Source organism: Rhea pennata, chromosome 1 (assembly GCF_028389875.1).
Source record: "Rhea pennata isolate bPtePen1 chromosome 1, bPtePen1.pri, whole genome shotgun sequence".
Taxonomy (NCBI): Eukaryota; Metazoa; Chordata; class Aves; order Rheiformes; family Rheidae; genus Rhea; species Rhea pennata.
In genome coordinates, this window is record NC_084663.1 from 195997948 (window position 1) to 196016883 (window position 18936).

Genomic DNA, 18936 nt, shown 5'->3' on the forward strand with positions numbered 1-18936 from the left:
GACACAGGCAGAAAAAGACATAAGGGGTTCATAAGGGGTTAAACAGGTTTAGGTTTAATAAAGGATTTACACTACATGCTGAATGGGGAGCCCTGGGAACTGCAAGGAGGAGTCACTAATGGGAGGCTGCTGGAAGCATGAGCTGGACACCCAAGTGGGACTCAAACCTGCTTGTAAGGGCTCCTTAAATCTCCTAGAACTATTTGCTTCTCTCAGCTGTGCTGACCTTGAGCAGCTACCACCTAGGAAGCAGCTGACATTGTTGACAAAACAAAATGCATGCCTGGCCCTGATGGGAATTTGGTCAGTTTATAGTTTCACAGATCTTCTGCAGGTGTTCTCACCACACCTGGATACAAGTCAACACAGACCACTGAAACTGCAATCTCTGAATTAACTTGCAGTACCACCAGAATCGCTTCAGTTCAGTGTTTGACTGGACAGTGAATATTGTAAAAATCTATTACTTTGAAATGGAAATTATTATTTTGCTGAGTTTCTAAAATTGAGATCACCTGTGTCTATGTACACCAAAACTCTTATTTTCCTTGGACACAAAGGCATTTCAACTACTTCCATTTAAAATTTTTCCATTGTATTAGCTTCCAGAGCTATTTGTAACATTTAGAAGTGTGCTAAATGTCATTTTTACAGGGATTCATTACCTATTAAATATCTGATCCCTATGGTTTATGAAGCATTATTATCAAATCCTAAACATAAGGCAGCAAAAAAAAAAAAAAACAAAACAAAACAAAAAAAAAACTTTCCCATTTCAGCTGCTCTACCACCAGCTCAAGCTCTAGTTTCAGAATCTTACTGAAGTCTTCACAGCAACCCAAGCATTATATGGTATAAGCCAGTTCTCAAATTTAAAGTAGTCATCAGCACAGATAAATAATATATAAAAGTTTAAAGTTTATTGGCAGATATAAAGATTTCCTCATTGAAGATATAGATGAAAAAGCATCATTTATGTATTTAATACTAGACAAGTTTATATTTTAAACTAACAGTAGGAAAAAAACATGCCAATATCTCCTTTAGAATAATGGTCATATTAATAAACTATTCAACCAGATGAACAAAATAAATGGATTTATTTTTTCAAAGTTACTCAAAGTCATGGCAATGTTTCCAAATATTATGAGAATCAAGCAACTGCTATTTGATTTCTGTTGCAGACAATTGAAAAGGCATCTTGTTAACTACAATCAACTTCAGTCAATCCACTTATTGTCAGCTGTGTATTCTCTTTTTTCACAGGTCTGCAGAATTAAAATAACCATAATATTCTTACTGATGTTTTTAGCAAACTTATTGCTTTCATACGACCATTGTCTTTGTAGAATAGTGTAGAATGGGTCAGAATTAAGAAAGAATTTACTTATCCCTTAAATACATACTCTTCTGCTGCAGTACATACAAGTTTTCTGTTTTTTAGCATTCATGCACTGACAAAGGACAATCTGGCACCTCTGAATCAATGATGTTGACTGGGACGACATAAGTATTTCATGCATTTCCAGAATTTCAGTGATATCACTGAGCAAGGCCACCCGGATCCATTTTTTTTTAAACAATAAAATTTACAATTCCAAACTTACAAGATGGCAAGTGGAAAATGGGGGGAAAAAAGCCAAGACAGGGAATATATTTATGCTTATATACATAAATAATTTTTACAATGCTTCTGCAAAAAATCATAGCTCTTATTTATAATACCAACAATTTCTTATTGCTTCAATTCGGATACATATGCATATTTTTTTTTTTTGTTGAAAATTTTTAAGAACCACCACTTTGGCTTTGTAAAATTGGAGTGGGATTCAATTACACAATTGTAACTAGTGCCATTATAGGTGCCCTAGAGTATCTAAGGCATCAACATAGAGCTGATAAAGAAAATTGGAGGCTCCTGTCCTTCTGCAGCAGCAACCACATGCCAGATAGGACACCAAAAGGCATCTGCAACAGTCCAGATACCAATGCTCATGCAGCTGAATTAGGTTTGTCTACTTTAAAAGGTAGAACATTTTTCTAAATTTTTGATCAGCTCCAAACAAAGTATAATATTTAACAATACATGTACTGACAATTATGCTGTTGCTTTGGTCAGCAAAAAGAAAATTAACAGAAGAGTATTTCTCAGAAACCTCACTGCTATGGATCAAGCCCAGAGTCTGTGCATGATGACCGTTGACAATGATATCACATTTGCAATTTTAATTAGTCTCAGTAGGCTGAAATACTATTGGAAAATAACAATTAATAGGAATAATTTTGTCTGTGCCACACCAACATCGGTAGAGGCACACCTTGATATTTAAGATGAAGTTTCAGCAACTTCTTCATGTCTATGAAAAACATGCATATAGGAGACATCAAAAAAAACATAATTTTCTTAACTCTAATAATTAATACTAGTAAGATTATTGCAACTGGTAATAGACAAGAAAAACTGATAGCAGCTCAACCCACCAAGATAAATTCAGGTTCCAAAAAGAGTCTTCTGTCAGATAATAAACTTGTCTCAACTTTTTAGAGCTTTTTGCCATAAGAATGAAAATAGAATTGCCAGAACAAATGAATGAATTGTAAATATAGCTGTGAGGTAAGCTTGTAGTGAATTAATTACAAAACTGTATTCCACTGGCTCCACCAGATATTCCAAAAGTTCAGAGCTGCATTAAAATGAAAACAGAATTTTGTACGCAGCTATATATGCAATTTTAGTTTCTTCTGTTGTTCATTAGGATTCTCTGCACACTGCACAGACTCTTTCAGCAAGTCTATGCTCATCATTTACACAATGACCTGGAAGTTGCAGTATTCATGGTAAAGAGACTGATTCTGTGTCAGACATTATGCCTAAAAATGATAGTAAAAAAAAAAAAAAAAAAAAAAAACAATAAAACCTAATGATGGATGAGAAGCAGATTACGTAGATGGCCTCAGATTTTCGATATTTGCATGAGCAGTTGATTTCTGGATAGACATGGACCTTGAAGTAAGCCTGCCAGCAAACAGTGGAAACAGTAAATATTTTTGCTGGAAACATGGGCTAGAAAAATGAGAAACATTTTCTGCACTTGTGCACCCGCTTAATGATTGGGCTAAAGAAAATACATGAATCAGCATGCATGTCCAAAAACTGAGTATTTGGCAATATACAGACTTCAATCAGTTTTGCATTCATCATGGATAAAAGTTTGGCATGCTCAAAGCCGTATCTGTAGATGCCAAATACACAAGCAGCCTGAGACAAGAATTTACTGGCACACTTAGGCATGCTTGCATTTTTTCTTGGAATGGCAGACTGAACGGACTTGTTATTAGCATACTTTTGGACTCAGCTGAGCACACAATAACAATAGCTGCTGGTTACTGCCTGAACTGGCTACAAATTAACCCATCATTCAGATTAAAAAAAAAAAAAAATCCTGGACACAGAGCTGGAAGTAAGTTACCATCGCTTATATGTACTCACAAATGTTCTCAAAAATTGAGCAAGTGTTGTATAAGAGACATTCCGTAGTGACAGTGACAATTCCCTCAATAAGTGTTAGACACTTTCTGTGTCTTAGACATATAACCACAAGAAAAGATGATCTGCAAACTGAGAACAGTTTACCAATCGTTTAGCTGTAACGATAAGATAACAGAGGTAGAGAGCACCATCTTTATCTTAAGGGTAGGGAGGGATGTTCTACTTTAATATAGCTATTTCATTCATCTCAGACTTAAGATTAGCCTTCACTTCTGGGTATAAGAAAGCAATGAGTGTGAAAATTCCCTTATGATGTATAGAGATTTCCTTTATTGCTCAAAAACTAGTATTTCAAAAAGTACAATCTCTTCTTAATCTCATGAAAAGTCTCCCTAAGTACGGATTAGAAAGGCAGATGCAAGGTGGACAAAGAGCATAATCAGACATATATCATAATTACACAATATTAAGAACCCAGCAATCCATGTTGATGGTACTCAGACACTGCAAAAGAAGTATGAGTTCTTCCCAAATAGCAGATCTGATGAGACTGCTATTTTGCTCTCAGCCATCAGCCAAATTTGCTGTTTGGAAGATAGCACAGGCTAATAAAAAGAAGGGAAAAATAGTATTTTTTCCCTCCATAAATTCAAGCCTTTTCCTTGAAGACCTGTTATCTTCACGGCAGCTCAGAGTAAAGTTGACTTGTTTTTCTTTTGCAAAGTTAGAGTTCAAATTTTCAGTAACCTCAAGCTGCTATAAGCTTAAATGTAGCATGGTAAATATTAACATCAAACCAGCTACAGTCCTTAAAGTGAACCACCTTCAACTGTATTTTCGGTTTCTTTACGTATGCCCTTGTATTTAAAAATCAAGACAGACTTCTGCAATATTATAGACTACATGGGCTTCAAAGCAATGTCCAGTTGCATCAAGAACTGAATCACATCTACAGTGTTTATCTCAGTACTGATTTTTAGCAATTGGAAAGTCATGCTTGACAATTGTAAATTGTCTGCAAGACTGCTGTAAAGGTTATACTTGGCTAAAATCTCCCTGTAATTCCTTATCCTTCAAAAAGCAGTGATGAGTCTGCTTATCCCCAACACTGAGCTTTCTGGACTTTCTTGGTGGTATTTAAACCAACTACTACCATAATTTAATGTAATGACTGCTGTGTTTTAGTTCAAAGGAGTAATAAGTGATTCAGACCATCTCAGTTCTGTGCTGCAACTTTTTTCCCCTCACTGACCGAATGAGAGCCAGCCTTGAATGTTCTTGAATTAAAACACTGTATTTGACATGAAAATTTAATTTGACTCCAATAGTAGACTATCTTAATACATTCCTTTGAGAGATACAAGTTCATCTCCATTTACAGCTGAACAAGGCATACACAGCATATAGCAGAACATAAAAGTGGTAAAATATCAAGTTACTATCTTGTTTTTGATAAAGTAGGTGCTCATGGAAGGCAAAAGTAGTAAAAAAACACGGCAGGAACAGACTGTTTCTACCACTGATATGTTCTTCCACCTCTCTGCACTCAGACTGAGAGATTTTCTAGGCCAGAATGTCTGTTCTCTGTAATGTCCTGTTGCAGTGAATTTGACAGTAACATTACTCAGCAATAAAATAAAATATTAAATAATTAAGCTGAATGATTCCACAGAATTAGATGTGGTAAGTAATGATCCCATCTTCATCTTTTTCCATGCCACTCAATGTCATTGGCTTGTATCATACTACCATTAGCACTGCTTTCACAAGCCTAAGAGCTCTAACGTGCCTGATCATCTGTTACACATAAGCAGAGCATCTCTTTGACATGTTTTCTGTCTTTTCCTGAATGGTTTACAAAAATTATTATATCTTTAAGACAGAAGAACTGTAACTGCATACAACTTTCCATATTAGCAGAAGCTCACCCATTTTTTCAATGATGTAAGAGTATTTTTTATTCTGCTCCTACTACTACTATTACTTCCTAATATCCCACTCACTTTTCAGATTATCAGTGAACAGTGAACTATCATTTTCAGAAAGTTATATTCAATAATTTCAGTATTTTATCTAGATTAGTAATAGCTACTTGAGAACCCAACACTATTCAAAAAGAGATGACTGAGGGCAAGGACCAAGGCAAAGACCCTCTGAGAACTTAGCATTTATTGAGAACAGAAGTTCTAAATAAGTGTCCAGTAAGTAATACTGCTATTTTAGTTGTGACTGATCTTGATTCATTTATTCTTATTTAACAAACCTTCTCAGCTTCCTACTCACTATCTTCTTCAAATAATTTATGAATTCATTTAGCATAGCGGAGCATGTTCCAGTACCTCTAATCCCAACACCTCACTGGTATTCTGCCTGATTTGTGAAAAGGAAAAAAAAATGTTTATTCCTACCTGCTCTTGTCAGCTTTTAATTATTTAGTTACCTTAAGAGAATCTTCCCTCCTTCAGCTCAGATTATTTTAGAGTTTTTGGTATGAACTATTTTAAAAACTTTAGGATATTTGTTCTCTCACATTTTTCCTGCATTTCAGGTGATAAAACACAAAGAATTACCTCCTATGACAGTATTCCAGAATTGTTTATGCCACTCTATATGCCAACAGTTAGGTGGACATGCTGAAACTTTTGACAGATAGTATAGGACTAATCATGAGCACCCACTTATTGCTAGCAAAATAGACCACAATCAGATTTGGTACAAGCAACTTGGAAAGCCTGCTCCCTCTGAATTTTAAAGCAGCTCTTTAAAAGCATATACTAATTGAAAATATGATGGATGAGGAAGAAAAAAGCAGCAAGAATCAAGAACATTCTTTGGAGAAGAACTTTAAACAGAAAAAGTTGAAGCAAGAAAGGAGGACAACATAACAAAAGGTTCTCAGTGAGGAATTTGTGTCTACAAATACCTGTTAGAATGAATTGATCTTAGTGGGAGCTAAACATTCTAGTCAAACTCTACTAGAGTGCAGAGGAGAAGTAGTGCACGATGTCCAGAAAAAAAAAATATCTGAGCTTTCACGATCAATATAGCATCAAGTAGAAGTTCTTGCATTTTTCTTTTCCTCAGACTCAAAAAGCTGTCAGTGTATTCTGTCTGTTCTATTAAAAAAATCTTATCTATTATAGAATAGCTGGAACAGAGATGCCCATTACACTTTTTGCTGAAGCTGGGCACAAGGTTAAGTAGAATGTGGATTTTATAAAAGCAGCAAACGATTCATAGATAACTGTGAGGTAGATTTGCTACCCCCAGTTAAAATGGGAATTTCCCACAAAACATGTATTTTTCACTGACGAATTATTTATTAAATGACTAAATAGTCTTGAAAGGAACAACAAGACGCTTTCAGCAGAATGTCAGAAACATTCATCAGAACTTTTCAATTATTTAGAAAACTGAATGCTGAAGCCAAAGTCTCAAGTGTTCTGTGAAAACCAGGTACATTTTAGGATTTCAATCGTTAAATTAGTTCCTACATAGGCTGTGTGAAATGATCCCTATAGCTGGTGTCATTCTTAAGAATGGAAATTATATTCATCATCTTTCTTCCTCATAACTAAGGCTTTTCTGTAGACTATTCTTTACCAAAAGTTAGACGATGGAAATATGCTAATTTTTTTTTCTTTTATCTGGGACAAACTGCTAGAGAAACTAACCTTTCTTTTTCTTCTTTTAATTTTCATCTGCATTTTAAATATTTTAATACTTTTTTCAAAACAAGAGGATCCCATATTCAATGAATTATGAGTTTTCTGTACAATCACTCTTGGGAACAGAGGGAAACTTCAACTTCAAATAACTCATTCCACTTGTAAACAGATGTTTATCTAGCCTTTATTAGACTTTCTTCTTTGTTTATAACTTTAAAATCTCCTTTTATAAAGAAATAGCTTGACTGCAGACATTAGTTCTAAATATTTTCCAAACCGGCTGATCTGCAATTCCTTCTATGGGTGGAATATGCAATATATGTGACAAAATACGATATTTCCATTTTGGCAAAAATAGTTAGAAGAAATAAAATCCTGCTAGATGGAGGGAAAAAAAAACTAATCAAAAATCTAGGCTAGCAGGTGGGTTTTTGTTTGTTTTGTCTTTCAGGCACAAGTTTAAATTCCTGGAGAAGATAGTGCCTCTACAAAATTCCATACTGATACTCAGGAGTTGTCAGTATTGGAGATGCACAATGCTATTGGTCATGCTTGTTGCTGAGAGTAAATTGTGCCCTCCAGATACTTTGGCTTTTCATTTCTACTGCTTGTCCTAGATGCAGTGTTCAGCACTTTCCAAAGAGATGTAGGTATCTGAAGAAACTGTTTTAAAGAAACACTTTTTTGCTTCAAGGACAGAGGGGGAACACCTCAACTTTTTTTTTTTTTTTTTTTTTTTTTAAAAAGCTTACAAGATACCAGAGACCCTTTTGAATCTTCCCTGTGGACACAGCAGAAAGTGGGCATTCCATCAACTCCATCATCTACCTTGACAATAGGATCTACAGGTCAGACTCAGCAGCTTACCTCAGAGAAGGTGTTTAATCAGATCTCTTAATGGCAGGCTGCACATCTTTTCTTTTCTTTTCTACCAGACCAGTTCTGGATACTGGGGGATGTGAAGTTGCTTTCAGGAATCTTGAGCCTTGTACTTGGGCACAAAAAAACAATTACTGTACAAGTTTTTGCCCCTGGTTTGCACCAATATAAATTCTACAATGTCCCCGACCAGAGAAGCGCTGACTTCTTTGACGAATTAGGATTGCTTGAGAAGGGTCCTTGAAACTAGACTAGGGCAGAAGACTGGAAAGCAACAGAGGCTGAGTGGGTCAAAAACCCATGTGCCATTCTAGGTCCATGAATGAGACTGATCATCCAAGCAGACTCAATAAGATGACTCTTTGCACTTTAGAAAAGAAGATGGCTCAGACTAGTGCTAAGACACAGCAAACAGTTTTCTAAAAGGTGAACATTCTAAGCAGGAGAATGCTTAAGAGCCCAGTGTCATCTTAAATAAGGAGGAAGGAGTGGCATGCATATCACAAGCAGGCCAATGAAGTAACTGCATACTCATACAGACCCGATCCAACACAGAGCCAAGATATTTTCGTATCTCAGGGGCAGCTGACACAACTGTAGAGAAGAATGACACCAAGATAGCTGGAGCCACTCTGAGGCAAATTAGTACTGACATATCGGTAAGCAGGTAAGATCTTAGATGTGGCCAGTAGTAGTATGGTGGAAGACCCTGTAAAAATATCTGGATGAGACTATGCTTAGGAGGCAAGCACAATATCAAAACTCAAAAAGGCAAGGAAAGTAACTAAACACAAAGGAAAGCAGTGGAACATTTTGCCTTAATGTTGTAGTCAAGGGGAGTCAAATAGCCGCAGGTGCTCTAAGCAGAATAAAGAGGGCTAAAGTCCATGCCCTGTGAATACTGCTAGAGGAACTACTCCAACCACAGAAAGAAAGGCATAAGCATACATACTCTTAGGATATTCAGACGACTTCTTGAAAAATAACCAAAGAAACTATTTATCATCTTTACTAGTATACTAGTATATTTTTTCTTGTTCTGTTTGCTATTCTTAACAAATTTCTTAAATTTATACCTTCAAAGTTCAATTCATTGTTCAACTCATCAATTCACATATTACCCTCACCTGTAATAATTGTTTAAGGCTGCGTCCATACTCTTTTTAAGGCTGGTTGCAATCTTCTTTCTCAAATGGTTTGGAGAGGAGGAAGGGGAGGCAAGGAAGGAGATTACAGCAAGATATACTTAGTCAGATGTTTCCATTTTAATTCTCTCTTCTAGCTGTTTGATTCAAATGTTTACAGGTTTGTGAAACTGGCCCCTTAAAATACCAAATGCAGCGTAAACGCATACAAAAAAAAGCCATACAAAATCAGGGAGCTTGAAAATCCAAAAGCAAAAATCTTCACATAAATCATCACAGCCTGAAGAGGTATTATGTCCTAAAATCAAGCCAGGAAAACAGTATTATACTATGACCTTTCACATCCTAGCATTATTCACAAATGATTTTGCAAATTAGTTTACAATCTCTCATTGACTAAGAAACTACACTTTAGAAAAAGAACTAAATACTAATTCAAAGAATTTTTTATTTATGCATGTTTTTCTTTTGTATATATTTTATAGTTTTCTTAATCCTGATTTCCTTTTTTTTCCCCTCAATTGCACAGTTAAAAAAGAGTATCTAAATTTCTACAGCAAAGAGAAAAATATTTTTATTGGTGATTTTTATGGTAATGAGCAATCTATTTCACTATATACAAATCCAAATTCCACAGATCATCCTTAGCAAACAAATAGAAGCTGTCTCTCCAGATTTATACAGTCAAGATATTATGAAGTTTGTAATAATACTGGTCAGCAGAAGCAGTGAATGTTTAATGCACAACCACAAGTAATTTATTTGGATATTTTTGCATGATTTATGTATGCTGCAGTTTATAAAACCAATTCTTCAATTTCAAAACCTAGTATCGGTTATGTGGTTTAGATCAACATCAACATTGACAACTATTTTAATTTGGAATGTCACTTTGTCTCTCTTCCCTTAAGTAGAAAGAGCTAATTGGATGTTCACTATTGCTCTGTTAAACTTCCACATATTAGCAGAAAGAGGGTAAATTTAACATTGAATTTAGAGCAAAGACAATTTGTTAACAGATTTTAGATTGCTAAGGTATTTCAAGGACATAGACCCATAAAAGAGGACTAGATTTTAATACTATTTGTAGTTTTCCTCAAATGTCTTCATAAATGTGCACAACTGTTTTCCTTGAATAACCTTCACAAGTTATCGTATGAAACACAGTAGTTAATGAAGCAGCTCATTAATTTGGCAAATTATTCTCCATTATTTGCTGATTAGAATAAGTAATTATCAGAAGCTAAAAATTAAAACCAGCACTCATATTACTCTGATAATTTTCATTAAGTTTGTGGACAGCATTTTAATTTCAAATGGTATATATGATATGATTGCGAGGTACATTACTCAGGAGTATTTTGACCTAATGTTCAGGAAAGGGTACTTCATTTCTCAATGAATACTTATCACAGTAAAGAGAATTTCTAAACTAGAAGCCTTAAGAATAAATACTTTCTTTCCTTGAAAACTGCAATGTTTTATAACAAAAACCTACACAACAGGAATTCATACTACTTCTCCTTTGAGTTCTGCCATAGTTGGTAACAGAAAATAATACCCATACTTATACCTTCACCTACAGACATAATCTCCTTTATTTAACAGAAGTTTTGTATTGACTTTACTTTGAGAACAGGTTTAAATACCATATTTGGAGAATCATTATAACCAATTCATTGACAAAGGGCAAAACTTTTTCAAGTGGGGCTCCTCAGCAATCTGTCCTGTTAAATAATATTAATTGTTTCCATAATAACTTAGATGATAGCATATACATGTTAAATCTATGATACTAGCATGATACTAGCTCAAGAAGACTCAAGTAGTCAGACAGTAGACAAGATTATAATTCGGAATAATTACGTAAAATTGAAGACAATATCTAGTAGGTTAAGATGAAATCAAGAAGGTAAATGCAAAGTTTAGCTAAGAATAATCAACTGAGAAAATATAGAATGAGTACAAAGAATATGTAGCTGTTCTTCAGAATGGTATTGTGCTGGTTAGAATAACCAAGAGCTAAATGTGATCAACAAGAGTACTCTTTTTAACAAAAGACAACACATCGGATTTATAGCTAAAAAGTACCACCTTAAAATACAGGCTAATCTTTCCACTTCAGCTATTGGTAGGGCTGCAGCTTTATTTTTTTTTAGGGGGTACTCTGCCAAAATAATATGGAACAACTGGAAGGCTTTCAGCAGAAACCAATAACTACCATAGGTCCACAAAAGATGACCTAAAACGAAAATAGAAGGTATTAGAACTTTTTTTGGTTGAGAGAAGACTGAGCAGAGATATAATAGAGGACAGAGAAACACCCAAAATGGTTGTGCAAAGTGAAAGGTTGCTCTGTTATCCCCAGGAATAGTACTTGTTTCTGACCACCAAAAGAATTTTTTTCCCCAAAGCTAGCAACACAATCCCTTATGTTCACTTTCTACGGATCTGTAGTATGTACACGTCAGCGCCTGGGTGTTAAGCTTGTAACCAAGACAGAGTTTTCTCTAGCCTGTATTCCATTTCATACTATCATATTTACAGAAATAATGCATTAAGTTAACCAGTTTCACTTTGATTCACCTAGTCTCACCACACCAGACAGGTTTTAACAAGAAGAAAAAAAATTATATTCTCACTCAAGAGAAGGCTTCAAGAAAAGATTTTATAGTAATATAATGTCTGGAAATAGAACCACAAGCAAAAAAAATTACAAAATGCAACCACAGTCTTCAGTTAAAAGCAATAATTAAAGATATTGAAGATACTGTCTAGAAGATTAAGACAAATTCAAGAAGGTAAATACAAGGTTAAAAGCAAATGCCAGGAATATCTTTACCCCAAATCCTTAAAGTATGTATTATCTTCAGAAACTGTTAACTTATTATCTATGGAAAATCTGTGACCACAGCACCCTTAATTCTTAACTTCCTTCTTTTCTTTTCTTTCCCTTTCACCAAACTTCCCACACTTCCACGGCATTTTTTATGTCTCCCTTTTTTCAGCTGGCCTAATTCCTAGAGTATTTTCATTGTTTAAGTTTCCACATACTGTTTCCACATATTCTGCATACAAGAATATTTGTTAAATATAAAGTTACATTTAAGCTCATGACTTCTAACATAATGTCAGCTTTTGATAGCAAGAACTACATACAAATGATTTGGACGTGTTATCAGAAGAGAGAGCTTATTAGCAGACAAAGCATTTTGCTTCAATGTGTCACAAATGGCAAAATTCTATATTCTACCTCTAGGTAGGTTAAGTGCTACTGTGCCAACACCGTACTTTTGCAAGTTTAACTGAAATAATGATATGAATAAAATTACTTAAACGATTATTTATAGGGTTAGGCACTAAGTCCATAGGTATCCAGATATAAACCTGTAATGAATATCTTAAATTATGATACCCTGTGTCTCTGTATTATTTCTTATCTTACCTCTTAGTTGCATCGTAACAATCATTTTACAAGTGATACATTCATTTTCACACAAACATATTGAAAAGTTTGTCTCTGTTAACAGTTTAGAATGATACCTTCCTCTAATACCTTACAAATGCTTGCTGCAAGTTTTCTCTGTCATGCTGTCAAGAAAAATGTTAATCTACCTTCTCAAGGAAGTAAAAACTACAGAACATTTTACAACGGAAAAACTGTTGCAAATATTCAGTAAGTTCTGCCACTTACATGAAAGCTCAGAGAGACTATATTTGAAGTTGACAAAAAAATCCAACAAAACACATACAAAGGTGGAAAGCATTTCAAGTTTTACACACGTCATTACTTCAGCCCTCTGTCAGCTTAATGCCATTTAAAAGTCCATATAAACAATTAACATAAAAACAGAACACACCTAAATTTTTCCCAAAACTGCAGCAAGTCATTAACTTTGATGGACCTTCTCAGGGGCAAAACTGTGTGTTTATTAACAAAAGTTTCCTAATCTAAAAGTCATCAGAAGTGTAGTGTTTTATCTACGTCCATCAATCAGTAATCCTAGGTATTACCTGCAGTAATGGATTTACGTTGCTTAATCTATCTTATTTTTGTGGGCTCCCTTACACTTTATTCCAAATTTGTGATACTATTTAACAACAACAACAACAAAACTACACATGCTTTTCCAATCTAAAAATGTATCAAGCTTGATTTTATAATTCTTCTTTTGGCATTTGTAACAAACACTGTGGCATCATGTTGGTATTTGAGAATTTGAAAGTGAAGCATTCCTAACTGCACCTGATAAACTTCTAAAGGGTAGATTCTCGGATTTCACCAGCGGAAACGGCAGCAGAACAGGCTCTATGAGGGAGACCTCCCCTTTTGCAGACCTCATCTGTGTGAGGTGACCCAAACCTTTCCACTCTTAGGGCATTTTGCAACGTGTGTGTCTTGGTCTGGACTGGTCAGGAAATAAGCTTTTGAGGGTGTAGAATTTTTTTGCCTTAAGGTGGTTCAATGTTGGTTTTGCAGTTTGTAGCAAAGATACCTAGAACCTTTGTGGGGCACTCTTCTCACTTTTTCTTTCTTAAATGACTTCAGGACAGCAAAGTATATATTAATAATAATAATCTGTCTTATTGTCCTCGATGTAAACTATAAGCAAAGGGAAACAACTTAAGAAGTGAAACGGAGATGTGAAACGCTTCAAGTGGCATTTAGTCTCCAACACTGCTAACAACAACTCACGTATTTTATTAACTTTACACTGAATCTACAATTGTCACTTTAAAAAGCCCCCGGTAAAATGCGATGCAAAAAAAAAAAAAAAAAAAAAAAAGTGGCAATGTCACGATTCTAATCGTGTCATACAGCACAACGAACTCGCTGAAGTCTCAGGTGTGCTGCTACGTATTTTTTTTTGTCGTTTCTCTCTCTTTTTTTTTTTTTTTGATATCTAAACTGGCACAGGGAGGCAAGCAAGTTCCGCGGAACACTCAGCCGCGGCTGCCGAGGAGGGCAGCGCCGTCCCCCCACACCGAGAGCCGCCTGCCGCGCGGGAGAAAGGCGGCGAAGCGCCTAGGCGCGAAGCGAGCTGCGGGCGCCGCGGAGGGCGGCGGCTCCCCCGCGCCGCGCCGAGAGACGACGGGACCGCGCCGAGACGGCGACGGGAGGCTGCCGAGGTCTGCAGCGAAGCCGGGGCCGCCCGCCCCGAACAACTTTCCGGGCGGCACTGCCCCCTCCCCCCCCCCCCCGCCCCCGCGCGGCCGAGGCCGTTACCTGGCGCGCCCGCTCGGCTCCTGCCCAGGGCCGCGTCCCCCTTCATGCCCGAGGGGCTGGCGGACCCTCATCCAGCTTCCTCCCCGCAGGCGGCGCCTCCGTCCCCCCGTCCTGGCGGGCGCCGCTCCCGCCGCCTCGCCTGTGCCGCCGCCGGCGGACAGGGAGAGAGGGAGGGAGAAGAAGAGGCCGAGCAGGAGGCGGGAGACGATCCGTCCGCCCGGCGCCGCCGCCGCGGGGACACGCAGCGGCCGAAGAGGAGAGGGGGAAGCCCCCGGCGCGGTGCCATGCGGCTGCCGGGGCCCGCCCCGCTTCCCGCCCCACGGCCGCGCGGGGCGGGGGGAGGGAGGCCCCGCTCCGCCCCGCGGCAACAGGCGCCCGGCGCGGCCCCGCCCAGCGCCCCCTGCGGCGGCTTCGCGGCTGCGACGCTGTGAGGGGAGCTGCGGGCCTCGCCACCCCCCTCTTCCGCGCCCTCGCCCAAGTTGCGCCCTCTCTGCGCGGCTTTCCGCGGTCCCCCTGGCGCCGGCGGCCGGCGAGGGCAGGGAGCAGGCGGCGCCTCCCGGGAGTGGCGGGAAGGGGGGCGCGCGCCGGCGCTGCGCGCAAATGCGGCTGCGCGGGGGGCAACGGCCGCGCCGCGGTAACGGCCGCGCGAGGCGGTTGTGCGGGATGGGGGGGAGCTCGGAGAAGGGAGGCAGGCGGGAAGGGGCGGCATCGCGCCTTGGCGGGGGAGCACTAAGCACAGGCTCCATTTGGGAGGTGAAAGTTGGTGGCTGGTTTTCCTCGAAGACCCTGAGGTTTTGGGGTAGGAGCCAGTGCAGGACAGAGGTGGTGAAGGGTGCGAAAGGAGCAAGGGGGCAACCTCCCCTCGCTTAGGGAGGTTGGGGGAATGCGGGATTGGGAAACTGGGGGAAAAAGGAGGATCTGGAAGGCAAAGAGAAATTGTTCAGGACGTTGGAGGAACTGTGGTTTGCAGATTAGGAAGACAAATAAATGTGTTTTTTTTTTAACAAATCTTACAACCAAAAGGATGTTGGGAGAGGCAAAGAGGAGCAAGGACAAATGGGATAGCTGAAGAGAAAAGAGGAGTAGGAAAGGGTTGTCAGACAACAAAGGAAAAATGGAAAAGGTTTTAGGAGTTGAATGATGGGAGGTTTAGGAAAGCTTAAATTTTATGAGGTTTTGGAGAAAATAGTGCATTGGAGTAGAAATGCATGTGAAATTGAGATCATGGTTATGGAAGAGAATTTTGGTATCTTAATCAGGGGAATTAGAAAATGTGTTTTGGGGAAATGGTAAAGGGTTTTTATTTGGGGAAAATATGCAGGAGAGAAAGGATTAGAAAGGTAGGAAATAAGGGAAGCACTGCAGGAATTGTTGGATAGGGAGAGACTTGGAGATCAAAAGAACAAGTAACAGCTTGAAAGAACTAGCAAATCCTAGATCACAGGAAAGGATTTGGTTGAGGAGGGTGGGAGTATTGAGTGTATATGGGGGTAATAATCACACAGTCCGTAAACTTTTCCTATAAGAATTGTGCAGGACATCTTGCTGTTTTGCAGGATAATCATTCTGTTCCACGTTCATATTGCAGAGTTAAATTCCAGAAAAATGAACCGATCTTTACAATCTGGGTAGCAAAATGAATCCTAAATGTCCAGGAACCACAGTAAAAGCAATGTTGCCTACAGATTTGATATCACCTTAGGCCGTAGAGTGATGAGTTGTGTTTTAAGTTTTAGCTAGGCCAATTTGAAATACCTTCAGGTATTTTTGCTGATGGCCTGAAACTGCTCTTCAGTTCATGAATGGCTGCTGCCCCTCAAATGGAAAATGACATATTTAAGATGGGATACACACTGAGTAATGAAACTGGAGTAGAGTTTACCAGTTTTTCCTTGAAGTGTGTCATCAAAGTGTCTGTTACATAAATGAGAAGAAGTAATGCTGAACATCAAAACAAGTTCATATTTTTGTCCAGATTATCATTTTTGTGTGAAATAGCGTCTTCCCCTAGTGACTTTCTGTAGCCTGTTGGCATGACCTAGACCACCTTAAAGTGCTTCTGTTTTATCAATCAGTAGTCTTATTGTGTTTTTTTCAACTCTTTCTCAAATCTCAGCTATTTTGAGACAGCTATAGTAAGCTATCTAGTGACAGGCACTAGACTTAAGTTGTATGAATGATTAATAATAAAGTATTGTCACTTCTGCACAGATAAGGATATGGATTGGCTAGAAGAATGACAAACTACTTTAGTGTTGAACTGTGTGATCCGTATCTTTGTTTTTTCTCTCCACTCTTCTATCTTGCCTTCTGTTGTGCAAAGTCTTCCTTCTTACCCTGGGTCATCCCTATTTAGCCAATCCTGTTACTGTACCAATTTCTAAAAATAATTTTAAATATTTTATCTTCATAGATATTTTTACAGAAGTTGTTACCAGAGGTGATGCTTTAGTAGCCATCTCTTACATAAAAATGGTCTGCCAGTCCGGACTTTGAGATACTATTATAGTACTGTTGAAAATAATCATTAATAATAACCATTTAGCAGTTTGTTCTTAGGAGTTAGATACATGGTCCCTGTAGCTGCTGTTCCTTAGGAAAATTATAACTGGTAAAGCTTCTGTACATTTGAAGAAAGACAGATCAGAATTTTCAAGTTATTTATGATTTTTGTTGTCCCTCTTTTTGGGTGGTGAGTCTAAAGCAAGCAAAATTTGTAACTAACCTTGAAAAATTCTGTGAAAGGCCCTGCTCAGAGAAGCTGTTTGCTACCAGTTTGCATTGTGCACAACATCTCCTTTGCTCCTTTGAACTCCGATTTATCTCAATTTGAGATAATGTGCTTCAAATTATTTTCCTGGATACAACAGCAAGTTAAATCAAAGTCAGGAGAAAAATCAGTCATTTTCTTAAAAAAGTTCTGTGTGTCATAACAAAAGTTGCTAGTGATCAAATCTCTTTTTACAGAAAAGAGTATACAGAACAAGAATGACATTGGTAAGTGAAACTAGTTAAAGAATATGCGACCTCCTGGAACATTGTAAGTTTTGCTCATATGTTTCCAATATATTTTCAAGTTTATATACCTTTATAAGCTACAGTTTCTCATTACTCAAGCATATTTTTCTACGGAAGCAAACAGTAGTTTTAAAAACAAACTAGAGTAAGTGAAGTATGTATTTGCCAACATACCATAGTATACATGAATTTGTACATCCAAAATACGATTTTAAAAATCAGTGCAAGTAAAATGTTCACAGTATGTTTTAATCACTGGAACAGCAATATGATTTGATGTGTTGATCGCTTAGACTTAAAGGTAGTAAGCTTATGCATAAAAATTATTTTTTTCAGAAAATGAAATATGTTATCCGTAGAGATTATAAAATCACTGAAGACATCTATTTTGAGTGAGTGACTAGCTATTTCCTTGTACTTGAAGACATTGCTTGTACAATGGAATAAACAAAGAGTGAGATATGAAATTAAAATAATCTAATTTTGTAATGGATTGGCTACCATGTTCATCAGTTAGGTTTTGTAGCATCTCTGCCATCATGTAAACAGCTGAGTCACCATCTCCGTCTCCCTGTCCCCATCCACCTCTCATTGGCCACATTTTTTATGTCTTTGAATTTATCCTCAGCTACAACACAGGCTAAATGAGTTTCCCAATAAAAAATCTCAAGGTCAGAGTTGGGATTCGCTCAGACGGACAGCATGGATCCACTTGTATCAGCTAGCTCATAGTTCATAGTTTTCGAAAGATACAGCATATGGGCTGTTGCATGACTTTTCCCTGTGCTGCTGTGCTGCTGTTGAGCTGCTCATATATCCCTGTCCTGGGTGCCATGCCCTGGGTGCAGGTATAGTGGACTGTAAAATAGCTACATCATTTTTTGGGGAAATCTCTCTGGCACATGTCACGTAGCTAGTACAGTTGTCCTGAGCACTAAAGAAAAGAAAGGTTCTCAATGTTTTGAGAGGCTGTGCCTGAGTGGTCAGGTTTCCTCTAAGAAAAAGTCTTGAGTAGTTTTATGAGGCCATATTCCTGGATACTATCCAGATAATGTAAGTTCAAGGTCCAAATAGTTCAGCCTCGTGGATACAGTAACTGTTCTGGGGCTGTGTATCATCACCTGCTTCTTCCATGAGGATCTCTATAAAATATACAATGGAAACCTTCTAGCAAGTGCGTGATTATTACCCTCAGGAAAGACACAGCTTTATTCGAGCACCATGATTAGGCATCAGTAATAGCTCCCCTATTGAAATCAGATGATAGGATGATGAGTTTCTTCATCATCAAGGCTACTGTCTGTGAAAAGGGACCAGGCTCATGATCAAGAGGACTGGAGCCTTTTGGGGATCTTTATAAGTACATTGATATTTCTCTCATAGCATTGAGTATATTCTTATGGAGACTACTGCATTACACTGGGGCAAGTGTTTATCATGATCCCAGTAAGGAAGGCACTCAGGATTCTGTAAGGTATTGATTAAAATACATTTATAGGAGCTAACGCT

At 38.0% G+C, this 18936-nt stretch overlaps 1 protein-coding gene across 1 annotated transcript in view; it reads right to left on the reverse strand.

The window, feature by feature from the left end:
* SGCG (sarcoglycan gamma) overlaps positions 1-14676 on the reverse strand; it is a 139049-nt gene extending 124373 nt beyond the window's left edge. Inside the window, exon 1 of the mRNA XM_062567203.1 lies at positions 14410-14676. The gene's annotated coding sequence lies outside the window, so the exon portion shown is untranslated. The remainder of the gene's footprint in view (positions 1-14409) is intronic.
* Positions 14677-18936: the final 4260 nt, after the last annotated feature.